The sequence below is a fragment of the Symphodus melops genome, assembly GCF_947650265.1.
Source record: "Symphodus melops genome assembly, chromosome: 11".
In the NCBI taxonomy this organism is placed as follows: domain Eukaryota; kingdom Metazoa; phylum Chordata; class Actinopteri; order Labriformes; family Labridae; genus Symphodus; species Symphodus melops.
Genome location: NC_136701.1, coordinates 5182666 through 5195688, shown reverse-complemented (window position 1 = coordinate 5195688; position 13023 = coordinate 5182666). Strand labels below are relative to the sequence as shown.

Genomic DNA, 13023 nt, shown 5'->3' with positions numbered 1-13023 from the left:
ATCAAAGCTACCTTAGTAATGGAGAAATAGGAAGCTGAAGGAGCTGCGGCAGCAGCTGGGATTCTACGACCTCTCAAAAGCTTGAAACAAAGGCATTACTTGTCTGAATCAAGACAAACTGTAATTGCTCCTGAAGGTGTTGGAAAGAGGTTTTGACAAAATTGTCAACCACCAGGCAGAGAGAAATCTTGCACATCACTCAGAGTCAGAAAAGGGGAATTTCCAGAGACAAGTTGAGTTGATGATTGATTGATTGTTCAGTTTGATGCTGTCATGTGTGAGCGTTTAAGGATCCAAGAAATAGAGCTCAGTGACACATACTGTATATTTATGCAAACATGTTCAAAATAAACTAATTTCTCTTGTGGCTGAGTCGACAACAGATGCCACTGAAAAGCAAGTGAAGAATGCTAAATATAATATTGTACTGACGGACTGCAGACCAGACGTGAGTCACAACGAGCACTCTCTACTTGTCCTTAGAATTGTGAAAAGTGAGATCTAAAAAGGCATGTATTGACACTTTGTGGGCTTTCTTTAGGCCATTGACACAACAGGCAAAGGCTTGTGCAAAACCGTTTTAGGTCACAGAGACACACAAGGTTTTGAGCTTGCCAAATTGCCGAAGCCAGTCTTACCAATTCTGGGAGGGAAAAATCCTGGGAGTCCAAAAGAGACTGCTGGATCTAAACAGCAAAGCCTCCTGAATCTGTTGTAGGTGATGTAGTCAAGTCAACCGTGACATCTATCTGTTCCTTTGGTTTTACAATGACTCTACTTTCCGCAAGATGAGAAGCTGTGGGTAGCAATCCATTCAACTACTACACATTTACTTTTTAGACCTCTTTTGTTGTGCATAGAAAATGCATCAGAGAGGATTACTTTTCTTGAGCCTTGACTTTCCTTTGATCGTCCAATGGATGCTCAGGATTAAGCATCGCTGAGGCCTCGCTTTCGCATTGCAGCACTTTTGAATTCAAATATGGAATACATTCATTATGAATTATTTTGAAATACACACATTTAGATATGTCCAGTTTCTTTTCTGAAAAAAACAAAACAAATGAAAGTGAATTAAATATGCGACTAAACATAGATCGACCATCTCATTTTGTGGTGATTAAACCACTCAGACTAATGACAAAACATTTATTCTCTCGTTAACTTTTTTTCTGCCTCGTCCCAATCTTTTGATTAGTTTGAAATCCATTTACGTCCCACGGGAATCCCACAAAAATCCAGCGACCCGGATGAAAGTTAATGTCATCCATCACCATCCACTCCAACAGCTACCACAATCTGGTGTCAGAGTTTAAACAATAACTGTGGGCAGTGGATCCTACTTGAATCACAGTTTGTGGAGGAAAAACAAGCTGAAGTCACATGCTGAGTCAGCAGGACAGGCTGCGAGGACTTTTATAATGTGAGTAATAATCCTGACACCTACAGAGTCTGCTGTCTCTTTCTGAGAGGTTCTGCACATAAACACTGATTAAACTCATTTAACAACCAAACTCACTCAGGACGGCTGTCAGGAGGGGTATTTAAGGCTAATGCTTTAACGTCGTGAAAGGTCATTTAAGATGTCAAACTGCAGTGTCAGAGTTAACAGCTTCTTGTCTCGCTCAATCGAGGCCTTCAGTGTCTCTGTCGTGTGAGAGGAAATGTATGAAAACTTTTTTTCAAAGCCCAAATATACTTGGACGCTCACAAATACATGAGTGGGCCACTCAGGTAACATCTTTGTGGGAAACAGTGACAGCATAGAATAACATTCAATTTAAATCTGTGATCAGAGAGCGTTCATTTTGGGAATATTTCCTCATGACTGGTTTACTCCTTAAAACATTTTGAGCAGTGTAACAGCAGAAACCCATTTAATTTTGACTTTAAAATGTTAAAGTATAAGTAAGAATTGTGTTTTGGTTATGCTGACTCTCCTCCTGTTTCTCACACTGAATAGACTGAATAAAAGCACAGTGTGTGTTTTGTTCTAAGCATTGTTTTCGAGTGAAAAAGTACCTAGAACAGCCCATGAATATTTTCCTCCCTGTGCTTCAGACGGCACACATAATTCCATTTATCAAATCTCTTCGCTCAATTAGTTCTTCAGAATAGCTTTCACCTACCTTTCAGAGGAGCCCACATGGTTGACTGCACCTGTTGTAACAACTCGCAAAGAAGCTCCATCTTCAGAAAACACATGCATCCCGATTTTCTTTTTGTTTTGCATCGGTTGAGTCTTGATCATTCCATCTTTTCAGCATTTAGAGCTGATTGAAGACACAAGGTTAGAAGGGATGTCAATGCATGAGATCATTCTAACACTTTAATTGTTTTTAACACAAGAGTAATTATTTTACTTTTACTTTAATTCACACAGAGGGTCATTCACCTTAATTATCCTTAAAAAAAAAGTTTTCAGGGCCTTTCATTTTTTTCTGGCTCTTAATTATGATGTTTTAATTAGATTTTTTATCATTGCTGTTATTGATTGCTTTTTTTTATTACTTAGGTTATATTTTTGAGGTGGGCATTTTCTGTTGCTCTAACTTATTCGAGAAATGTTTTGGAAACAGAGTCTGATTCACTAATTGATTAATTAGTGTACTGATATAAAAATAGGACAGCCATTCCTCACATTATGTCTCGTACTTTAATTTTCTCCTGCACCTCTATTTATTTGTTTTGAAGGTGAGTAATTGTCACTCAACTCCTCTTCATAAGACCTGCAGGATGCTGGTGTGGATAAACAAGCTGGAAGTGCTGCGAGCGACCCTGCACACCGGTCGACTATCCTCCTTTAAGACAATGAACCGGTCCATCATGACTGAAGCCATCCGTCACTTCTACTGCTTCTCCCCAAGAGGTGTCATCACACTCTAACAGCCACTCTAACCTTTCATAAACCCTGAAATCTCATCTCTTTCTTTAACGCCTACAGGCATGTGTCTATGGGCATTCTTTAGATCTTTGGAAGAAAAGTGTAGCTTAATTCCCTTCTCCCCCTTAGTGAGGCTCAAAAGGCAAAACAAATTTTAAATGACTATATAGATGTTCTATGTTAGGAATATGACTATCAAAATGTGTGTTTCAATTAAAAGGTTGATATTTGCTTGTTATACATTGGCTCAGATCCCCATGAAATACAGTTAACTGTTCACTGCCTTGCTTCTCCTACCACGCCTTTAACAGACCGGTCAAATCATACTTGTTCTATGCACATCGCTGAAAGTTAGACAGTAAGCTCCGGCACAGAACGGAAAGTATTTCAGGGAATGTGAACATTGCTTCATCGTCATCTTTCATTATGTTTACATTCAGTTTGTAAGGGGCGCCTGTAGAGTCGGTTGTGTCATAACAAGAAGGTTGGGGGTTCGATTCCCCAGCTTCAGTAGCTCTGTGTCCGATGTGGCCTTGGGTAAGAAACTTAACCCTTTTAAGCTAACAGCTCTGTGCACTTTGTACATACTGTATATCCAGAGACAGACGACAAATGACTTCTGGCCTAGTCCAATTTGGGTAGAAATGAAAGTTTAAACATGCAACAGTAAATTGATCCCATGTTTTCAAGGAGTGTTCGTCCCACTTTGAGAAATTTGACTTCTCAGCGAGGCCAACGTGTTACGAGAAAGTCCAATTTTAGTCGAACATACACAAAGAAATTTTTTCAAAGCTTTCAGTTTTTTTTGTTAATTTGTGAAAACACTATGGCGTTCTAGATTATTAAATATGACAATAAAAAAAATGTAAATTGCCCTTATTTTAAATGGATTTAACATCCTAACAATCCTATCTATTATTTTGTATGGAAAAAAATCTGTCATCATGAACGAATCTGAGTGCCTCATTTTCAGATATTCCATTCTCTGGTATTTCCAGGGGGGAAATTCCCCAGGTAGTGTTGTCAGCTTGTTTGTTTTGAACCTTCAGCCCCACTGAGCCACACAAAGGAGAATAAATGATACACGTTTGTTTACTGCATTTGTGAGAGATTCTAGATGTACCAGCACAGAGAAAGAGAGAATAAATAGCACTTTCTGTTTATGTCTATAGTGATTCTGTTTACAATCTGCAGTAAATGTCATGTTGCTTTTGTGTCAGATATAAATCTGTGATATGAGTGAAAACCACAAACTGTACAGCATATTTATGGAAACGAATGGTGTCTCTGACAAGGGAATATCTGGGATTATGTTTGTGTGACTTTACACAAAAGAAAACCGTTGAACAGCATGTTTCATTCTTAGATTCATTCACGAATCAATAACATAGAGATGGAACACATGTTTGCACACAGACTTCAGAGTGCCAGCTTGTATGAACATGGAGTCAGTCAAAGACAGCTTTTGTGGTCAGACATGAAGAGAAAATTCTTCTGACACTATATTCACCTCATACTGCAGCTTGTTCCATTACTTCTCTTTGTATTTCCTCCATTTGCTTTGAGGTATTCAAATGTTTAAGGGTATCTTAAATGACAAAAGCTTCAGTATCTTTTAAAGGAGAAGCTCCATCGACCTAAAGACATATGGTATTCCCTTTAATGTTGTTCCACCTATCCATCACCTGTCTGCCTGCTGCAGCGAAGATACCTCCCATTGCAATGAAAGTAGAAAAGACAAACATTTGTGGGCCTGATGGCTTAAGCATGAGTGGGAAATCCTGAAAAGTGAAAAGCTCTCAGGTGATGGTTCTCTTTTTACAATGAAAAAAAAATCGATATACTGTATATAGGAAGCAGCTTTTTGAAAGAGTGGAGCACCTTTAGCCTGTTACTGGTTCTTGTGATAAATTAGACTGTTTTGTTATTTTGTACTTTCACACGGAGCCTAATTCACCAAAAGACTGACTCTCTTCATCTGCGCCATGCTTGTTCAGTCGAGCTGAAATATGAATTGTGATATTTTGTGACTAAAGCGGGAGGAGGTTGGGGTGTGACAACACGTTATGTGCATTAAAGAACGGCCAGCCCTGATGCTGGGGGAATGCAGACCTAACTATTATTAACCAGGCAACTCCTGCTAATAATAGTAATAGGCTTAATACATTTCCATAAGTGAGTTTTTCTTTTGTCCAGTACTTTGTTTATATTCTGCTTGTGTGAAGAATTCTTTTCATTTCTTTTTGAAGCCCTACAACAAATCTTTAGCTAAGTGAAAAACTTACTTGTTCCTAAGATTATTTATGAGGTATTGTTGTTTCTTTTCAACCTTTTTTGTTTTCCTCCTCCTCTTCTTCATTTGGGTGATTATCTCCGTCATATGGGTGAATATGAGAGGAAAGTTATTATTAAGGTTTTTGTGGGTTGACATAGTTTTTTTTTCCCACTAATATCATGACTTCTCAGTCAGGAGATATTTTTTGTCTGCTCTTAGTCCTGCCTGTGTTTCAGACGTACTTCACCCTGGCAGCTCTCACTTCTAACACTCTGACCCTCATGTACCCAGTGGAGAGCTAACTTCAGCAAACATTAACTCACTTCAACGTCTAATTAGTCCAGTGTGTTTACCAAGGAGGTCACAGGCTTTACACACACTGGCCAAGTTAAAACCCAACGGTGGTCGGCTGCACAAGGAGCAGATCTGCATCATCAGCTCATTTCAGAAGAACCTGCAAGCTGGCACAACGTTTCTCTCATTCATCAGTGTTTACTAATTAGCTGGCAGGTCAGGGATTTAATCAAGTGAAGAGTCAACATAAACAGTTCTTCATTTTACTCCACATGACTCAGTAATGTTGACCTGGACCAGTCCCGCATCAGCGTGAGCGGGGAAGCAAAAATGCATTTTTTGCAAGAGGTGCATCATCGTAAGAGTCAAAGCAGACATATGTCTGGTGACCCAAAGTATTTTTCTTTTTTTGCTTGAATAGAGCCCCCTGATGGACCCTTTTAAACCTCCAACAAAAGCACTGGACAGCTCACAGCTTTCCTTTAAAAAAAGAGCCATCTATTTGAGAAGCATGAATCAGGTGGAAGCAGCTCTGCTTCCTCTTCCTCTGACAAACGTCACTAACTGGACTGTGTTGTTCGAGGAAGATTTAAAAAATCATAGAAAATGAAGACGTACTTTTATCATTTGGATTTTTTTTTTGAGGAAGTTAAATAGCAGGTAGATCGAGCGTACAGATGTGGACACTGAACAGTTACTTATACAGACAACAAGCTGGACTGGTGTAAAATCATTGTTGCTGTTTATAAAGCGGTCAGCTTCTTTTCAGGAGACAAATAGCTTTCAAAGTCTGCTGGACCATGCTGGAGATGTTCTATCTCTACGTTGTAGCAAGATCATCTACTCAGTTTTATGCTCAGCATAATAAAGGGAGAGTGGTGGATTGATATAGTCCTGAATCATAGATACATCATTTCAAGGATAGAGTTCACCTTTAAATGGTACATTATGCAACTTTGATAGGACAGAGTCAGTCTCTCTTGATAAGCATTTGCTCTGGACCACATCGGTTCTCATTGGTTGTCAGTGGTTACTGTGCATGTGACAGGTGTATAACTGACGGTGTCAAATTCAAACTTAATGCCCGACAAGTCATAAAAATGGTTCTGGACTCAGTTGATGTCCAAATGGAAGAGAACAGTTGTCTGTTGCTTAATTTACATGCAATAAAATTGACAGAGCTACTATCGGGGCAGCTGTGGCTAAGTTGATAAGAGTTGGTCATCTCTCAACAGAAAGGTTATGGGTTTGATGCACAGCTTCTGCAGCCACGTGTCCTTAGGCACGCTGAACTCCAAGCTTCTCCTGCTGCTTCGGTGGCGTATGATTGTGATTAGTTACTTGCTCTCTGTACATAGCAACCTCTGCCACCAGTGTGTAAATGTGTAGGTGTGACCTGCTGTGTAAAAGCACTTTGAGTCGTCAGAAGACAAAGTTCTATACGAGCCCAAGTCCATTTACTTTGACATGATGTGTTTGAAACATTTAATCAAAGAGCACTTTTCTGTTTGAAAGCGGTCAACATATTTACAACAGTTTTCACAGTTCACTTACTGTTCGCTGTTTGCTCGATCAGGAGATGGATAAACTCGGGAAAGGGCTCAGAGCCAGGATAAGCATTTTTTGCCCGGGGACCCTCCAAGTCAAGAATTGACACAGTCAGTGTGGAAATGTCAGCAATGACAAATCATATAGATAAAGCAATATGACAAAAAAACAAACAATGATGAGCGATGATGTCAAACTTTTTGTTATATTGTGACAGCTTTCTGGAAAAAAATAAATCCTGCTTAACCTTAAAATGTCAGAGGTAATTTTATTACCTTTTGATTCTTCATGTATCCGGTTTTATATTGATTTTATTGTTTTGTAACTTTTCTGTGTGTCTTCAGTGTTCATGATTTACTTTGTAGTTGTCCATAGCGTTTCTGGCCTTGTGTTCATTGCTGCCTCTCTATGTTTCCCTCCTGTCTCGTTGCCCAGATTGTCTGCACCAGTGTAACTAGTCTCACCTGTGTTGACTACACCTGTATCGACTGTATTTAGTCTCCAGCTGCACTGGGTTTGTCCCGCCTATCTCCTTTCACTCTCCTTTTTACCTTTAACCTGGAAGTATTTAAGTAGAGGCCATGATAAGAGCAGTTTGAATTCTGTAAAAGTTCAGGAAAGATGGTTCAATGATTCCTTTATAACCTCGGTCGGATTGTCAAAACAACGCAATAGTCTTTTCTTAAGTCCTTCACGAGTTCTCCACACCTGTCCTTAACCCTGTGACATTTTCACGGGTTTAAGGTAGAGTAGATAGGAGGGACAATCCGAACGCACCCTCTGTGTCACATGATAGTTTGTCGTTATATATGTTAGTTGTCATTGTTTTCCTGTTCCTTGTGATTGCTCGTGGCTCCCTGTGGGTTTTTTTTTCTTTTGAACTTTGTTTAATTTATTATTCAGGTGATTTTGTTTTGAAAATAAATGTTTGTTTCTGCAGTTGGATCTTCCTCCCTGAAGGTCTTGACACACTGTCATAAAGGCTTTAAAGAGAAAAATTAGTTGTAAAATTTTCCCCATTCAATTTGGAAAAGCTTATTTCAAAAACTGAATGAAAGCAAGGGATTGAAACCAGAAATGTCTGGTAATACTTCATCAATAAGTCTTGAGCGCACATTTGTTCCCCTAATTTTAAACAAACATCTAATAAGCATTTGCAGTACATTTAGACCGAAGAAAAATTGCATCACAGCAAATAACTCTTAACTTACTGTTAACTTACAAACAAACAGAAATCCCTGGTGAGACTTCATTGTATACTGTAGCTGTTGTTAGCTGTGCCACCCCAAAATCCTAAACTATGACTGGCTATCTGCTTTGTTAGTTCTTTAAATTGCGACTTTGGATATTCAACTTCTTTGTGAGCCAATTCAGTTGAGTAGATGTAAAGTATATGTTGCCACCTTGCTAGTAAAAGTGTAGTGTTAGACTTAGACTTTCTTTATTGTCATTCAAATTTAAACTTTACATTGCAGATAAGAACAACATTTTGTTGCATTGGCTCATAGTGCAGGATTAAAAAAAAAAAAAATCAGGTATTTACATAGTATTTACAAAAATAAGTGCAGAAATAAATAGATATAAAAACACGAGCTATGTGTGAAATTACTATATAGATAAATATATTGCACGTTTTTTTTTGTTTTTTTTAATGTTATATTGGGGGGTTTTTTCAGTCCAGTGAGGTAATCCAGGTAAAGAGTGTAAGAGTGAGGTAAAACATGTGGTTAAGAGTGTATTTCTATCAACATATTCAGCTCTGTCATTAGTGACATTACAAACGTTAAAGGCAGGGTTGGTCATTTTGGAAAACGAGCATGATTTTGAAAGTAGTATTCCCTCCTTTGCTTCGTCTGCACCCACTCCCCACTCCCCTCTGTTCAGCCACTTCACAGCATGTGTGTCATGGCTTCAGAAGCTGACCTCAGCTTATCGCTTGAATTGTAGAGAAACACAACACATTATGCATGTTTAAAAAACACAACAATTTAAAGACAAACTTACAGCATGAACTCTGCCAACGGTGACGCACTTTGAGTGTGGGCTAGTGCATGCAAGGGTTTGGTTAGCACGGAGACCGGGAGACATGATTGGTCTGTCACATCGGTACCTCCTGGCAGACATTGTTCAAAGTTTTGGGACGCCAACAACTGCTACAGATGACGGGTTTTCTTTGTTACGTCTTCAGAGCACATGAGTTATTTATTTTTGTCAGGACCTAAAGACAATTCCAAACAAATCTTAAAAAGTGTATTTGGAGAAAATTACCAACCCTGCCTATAAGTAAAATTTAATGTTTGCAAATATTAACGTTTAAATAAAATTGTCTGTCTTTATCACCAGACAGGAAATGAGGCTTTAAGCACTTCTTAATAAATCATTTGATTATTCAGCGTGTGCACTACGGAGCAGCTTCGGTTTAGCAAAGGTTAAGGAGTGATTCGTGTAGCATAACCCTGCTGTGGTCTCTTAGTCTCACACTTGAAGGCCTACAACAAATCTAGAGTCGAATTGAATACAGCAAGAACTCTTTATCTTTTTTTTTTCAACAGATTTATGTATTATTTTAATACCACTTTGAAACGACAACCCTTATTTTCAAAAATGTATGGTTGCTAAGTGTCTCATGGGTGTAGTGGTGCATGGAAAAACGGGAAAAACTCTAAATTTGTTTAATTTTACTTTTCCAGTTGACAGGTCCATGAAATTATAAACCCAATACACATCCACATGTACTACTCTTATTAAGCAGTACATCTACTACTCTTTTTAAGTAGTACATGTTCAACCAAATTAGGGCTGGATTTTTGTTTTTATTCTCACTTAACTTACACAAAATGACTTCAGGGAGCAAGGGCAATAAGGAAATGCACATTAGTCACAGAAGAGTTGCACATTTTGCAATCACTACTGAACCAATGCTCCTTCAGCATGCCTTTTGAGTGAACTTTTCTTTTTCCTCAAACCATCAACTATTCCCTCACCATGCAAGTATAGTATGGGAACCAGTAGTTTAGTCTCTACACTGTCTCTTGGGTGGGCAGAACCAATTCAATTATTTAACACCATTGTCATACTATACATACAGTCCACTCATTGTATCCCACAGTGCATTGTGAAAAGTATTAACCACTGGTCCCTATCCAAGTTATATACCAGCATGCATTAAGCTTCAAAGCATTTTATGAGTGAAAATACAACGTGAAGACAGAAACACAAAAAAGGTCAAGAATGGGGGCATTAATATCTATACATTTTGTCTCACTAGAGGACTTTCCACAAAGTAACTTCAAAATAGTTTTGCATAATGATGATGAATGGTACGAGATCAGTCTGTATCACTCTGTGCAATTTATTAAAATGCAATATTTTGCATTTAGATTTATTATTTCAACAGTTTTGTGTATCTACACTCGGTATAAATTATCACTGAAAACCATTCTTTATCTTTCGTTGTCATTGATCCACTGTTGGCTTTAAGATACAGCTTTTACTTAAGTTGTGCGATGGTGATGATGTCACTGTTGGTGGCGCGACGAATGAGCAAATAGATTCTGTCAATACTCATCAGGGCCTCTTGTCCAATCAGATAACTCGGTGTCAGAGCTAATGTATAATACTGTCGAATGGCTGTTGTCCCAACATTTTTTCCCATCTAAAACGCACATTTAAATAGTTGCATGAGAAGCAACAGATTTTCTATACTTGGATTTACAGTAGTTTCCTGGTAACATACTGTTTTTTTTGTTGTTGTTTTTTTAACTACATTTCCAGAGCCAGATTCCAACGCTACGTTGATCTTGCTGCTGTTTTTTTGTCTCTTCTCTACTTTTATGCTTTTTTAAGGTTACTCCTTGAGTGCAATACACATTTCCACTTCATGAACTGACCCAAAATAAAACGTCCCTTTGGAAAGATGAAAAGGCCAGATTTAAAAGAAAAAGGGACAATACCACATAATGAACAAAGTGAACGAGGACCTGCACAGACAGACGGTCGATCAACGAGGTTTGTTTTGATCAAGAGGCACTTCTGAAGCAGGGGGAGTGGCACTCGACAGAATGTTTGAAAGGCGATAATTATTTAAAAGCACTTCTCAAGACACTGAGTTTTCCACCGTATCCATTGACTGCTCTGTTTTGGTTGCTCTAAATAAAGAAAGGTTCATTATCCTCCCTCTAAAATCCACGGGGATGTATCGATGGAAACCCTGTTGTGCTGGCAAGTGAGCAATGCTGTCTCCTTGCTGGACATAAATACAGTATTGATTAGCCATTCCACACAGCGCTCCCTGTCATTTTTCTACCCGGCTGGCCATAAAGAATTAGCGGACAGTAATCACTGTGCATCCTGCAGGCAGCAGTGTCCACCATTAGAGATGGCCTGGCATGATAGCCAATAAATCAAACTCACACACTCACACCAGATCCACCTGTCACCATGAAGGATTCAGCAAGTAGAGCGTGGAAGTATCCCCTTTGTTATTTGTTGCTCTAAAAATCAGGTCAGTCAGTCTGGTTTATTTCCCTCCAACTTTTTCTCGTTTGATACAGTGAGATTTTAATGCACCATGGCTCAGCCAGATCTCTGGGTTTTCAAGCTATCCATAACTCAGGCAGAGATTAAACATCCACTGTGCTTGATATTTTATCACAAGTAAATGGAGCCTGAGAGTTTGTGGGGATTTCCAAAGAGGGCTAAAAACTTGCAGTGCGGAGTGTAGAACTTGTAAATCAGGTCAATGTCACGGCTGAAACCAAGAGGGAGATAAGACTGCAGTCTGTTCGGACAACAAGGGGGATTTTAGATTTCACATGAATAAGTGAAACACCAAAGAAGCTTTGAACCGGCCTGTCAGATCTGAGAACAGGAGTCCCAAACTTTATATCTAACTACACCTGTAAGTGTTTCTCTGACTCATGTAAGATTTGATTATACAACACATTGTATAAACAACAGTCAAACATCAAGTCAGCCCTGATGTTTGACAGCAGTTTATGGGCCCTAAGTTTTGAAATACATTGATCACCATTGGCCAAACCCAAAATCTGGATCAAAATGATCTGGATCCAAATGATCCAGATTTGGATATTACATTAGATAGATAGATAGATAGATAGATAGATAGATAGATAGATAGATAGATAGATAGATAGATAGATAGATAGATAGATAGATAGATAGATAGATAGATAGATAGATAGATAGATAGATAGATGGATGGATGGATGGATGGATGGATGGATGGATGGATGGATGGATGGATGGATGGATGGATGGATGGATGGATGGATGGATGGATGGATGGATGGATGGATGGATGGATGGATGGATGGATGGATGGATGGATGGATGGATGGATGGATGGATGGATGGATGGATGGATGGATGGATGGATGGATGGATGGATGGATGGATGGATGGATGGATGGATGGATGGATGGATGGATGGATGGATGGATGGATGGATGGATGGATGGATGGATGGATGGATGGATGGATGGATAGATAGATAGATAGATAGATAGATAGATAGATAGATAGATAGATAGATACTTTATTGATCCCGAGGGAAATTCAAGGAAATTATTTGCTATTAAGGATCAAATCAGCAAATCTGTCCTACTTTTGGGCCCGTTTTTTTAAAGCAACATTGGACTGGATCACCCTGATCCAGATACATAGTTTTCAAGATTACCAAATCCAGATTAACAGTGCTCTAAATGGGACGACATATATCAATGTGGGCTACCAGCTGTGTAAAGAACAGGTAGAAGAGCCAACATGGAGTCACTTTAAGTGTTTGAAAGTTTTGAGACAAAACACAAAAATAACATAAACATCCACTTCCATTAATAATTTCTTTCATGACCCCTCATCTGAGACACAACTATTAAAAACACATATACACTAACAAATAAATTGTGGATATTTTGAAAAAAAAAAAAAAAAAAAAAGGTCCTAAAAAAACAAAATACTAGATGTCCAATAGTTAACAAAATAGAGAATGTTCAGGGCTCTT

At 38.7% G+C, this 13023-nt stretch overlaps 2 protein-coding genes across 2 annotated transcripts in view; one reads left to right on the top strand and one right to left on the bottom strand.

The window, feature by feature from the left end:
- Positions 1-12554, top strand: part of LOC306832002 (uncharacterized protein) — a 61351-nt gene extending 48797 nt beyond the window's left edge. The window contains exon 8 of the mRNA XM_079356358.1: positions 12530-12554. The gene's annotated coding sequence lies outside the window, so the exon portion shown is untranslated. The remainder of the gene's footprint in view (positions 1-12529) is intronic.
- Positions 1-13023, bottom strand: part of opcml (opioid binding protein/cell adhesion molecule-like) — a 361495-nt gene that overhangs the window by 251234 nt on the left and 97238 nt on the right. The window lies entirely within an intron of this gene.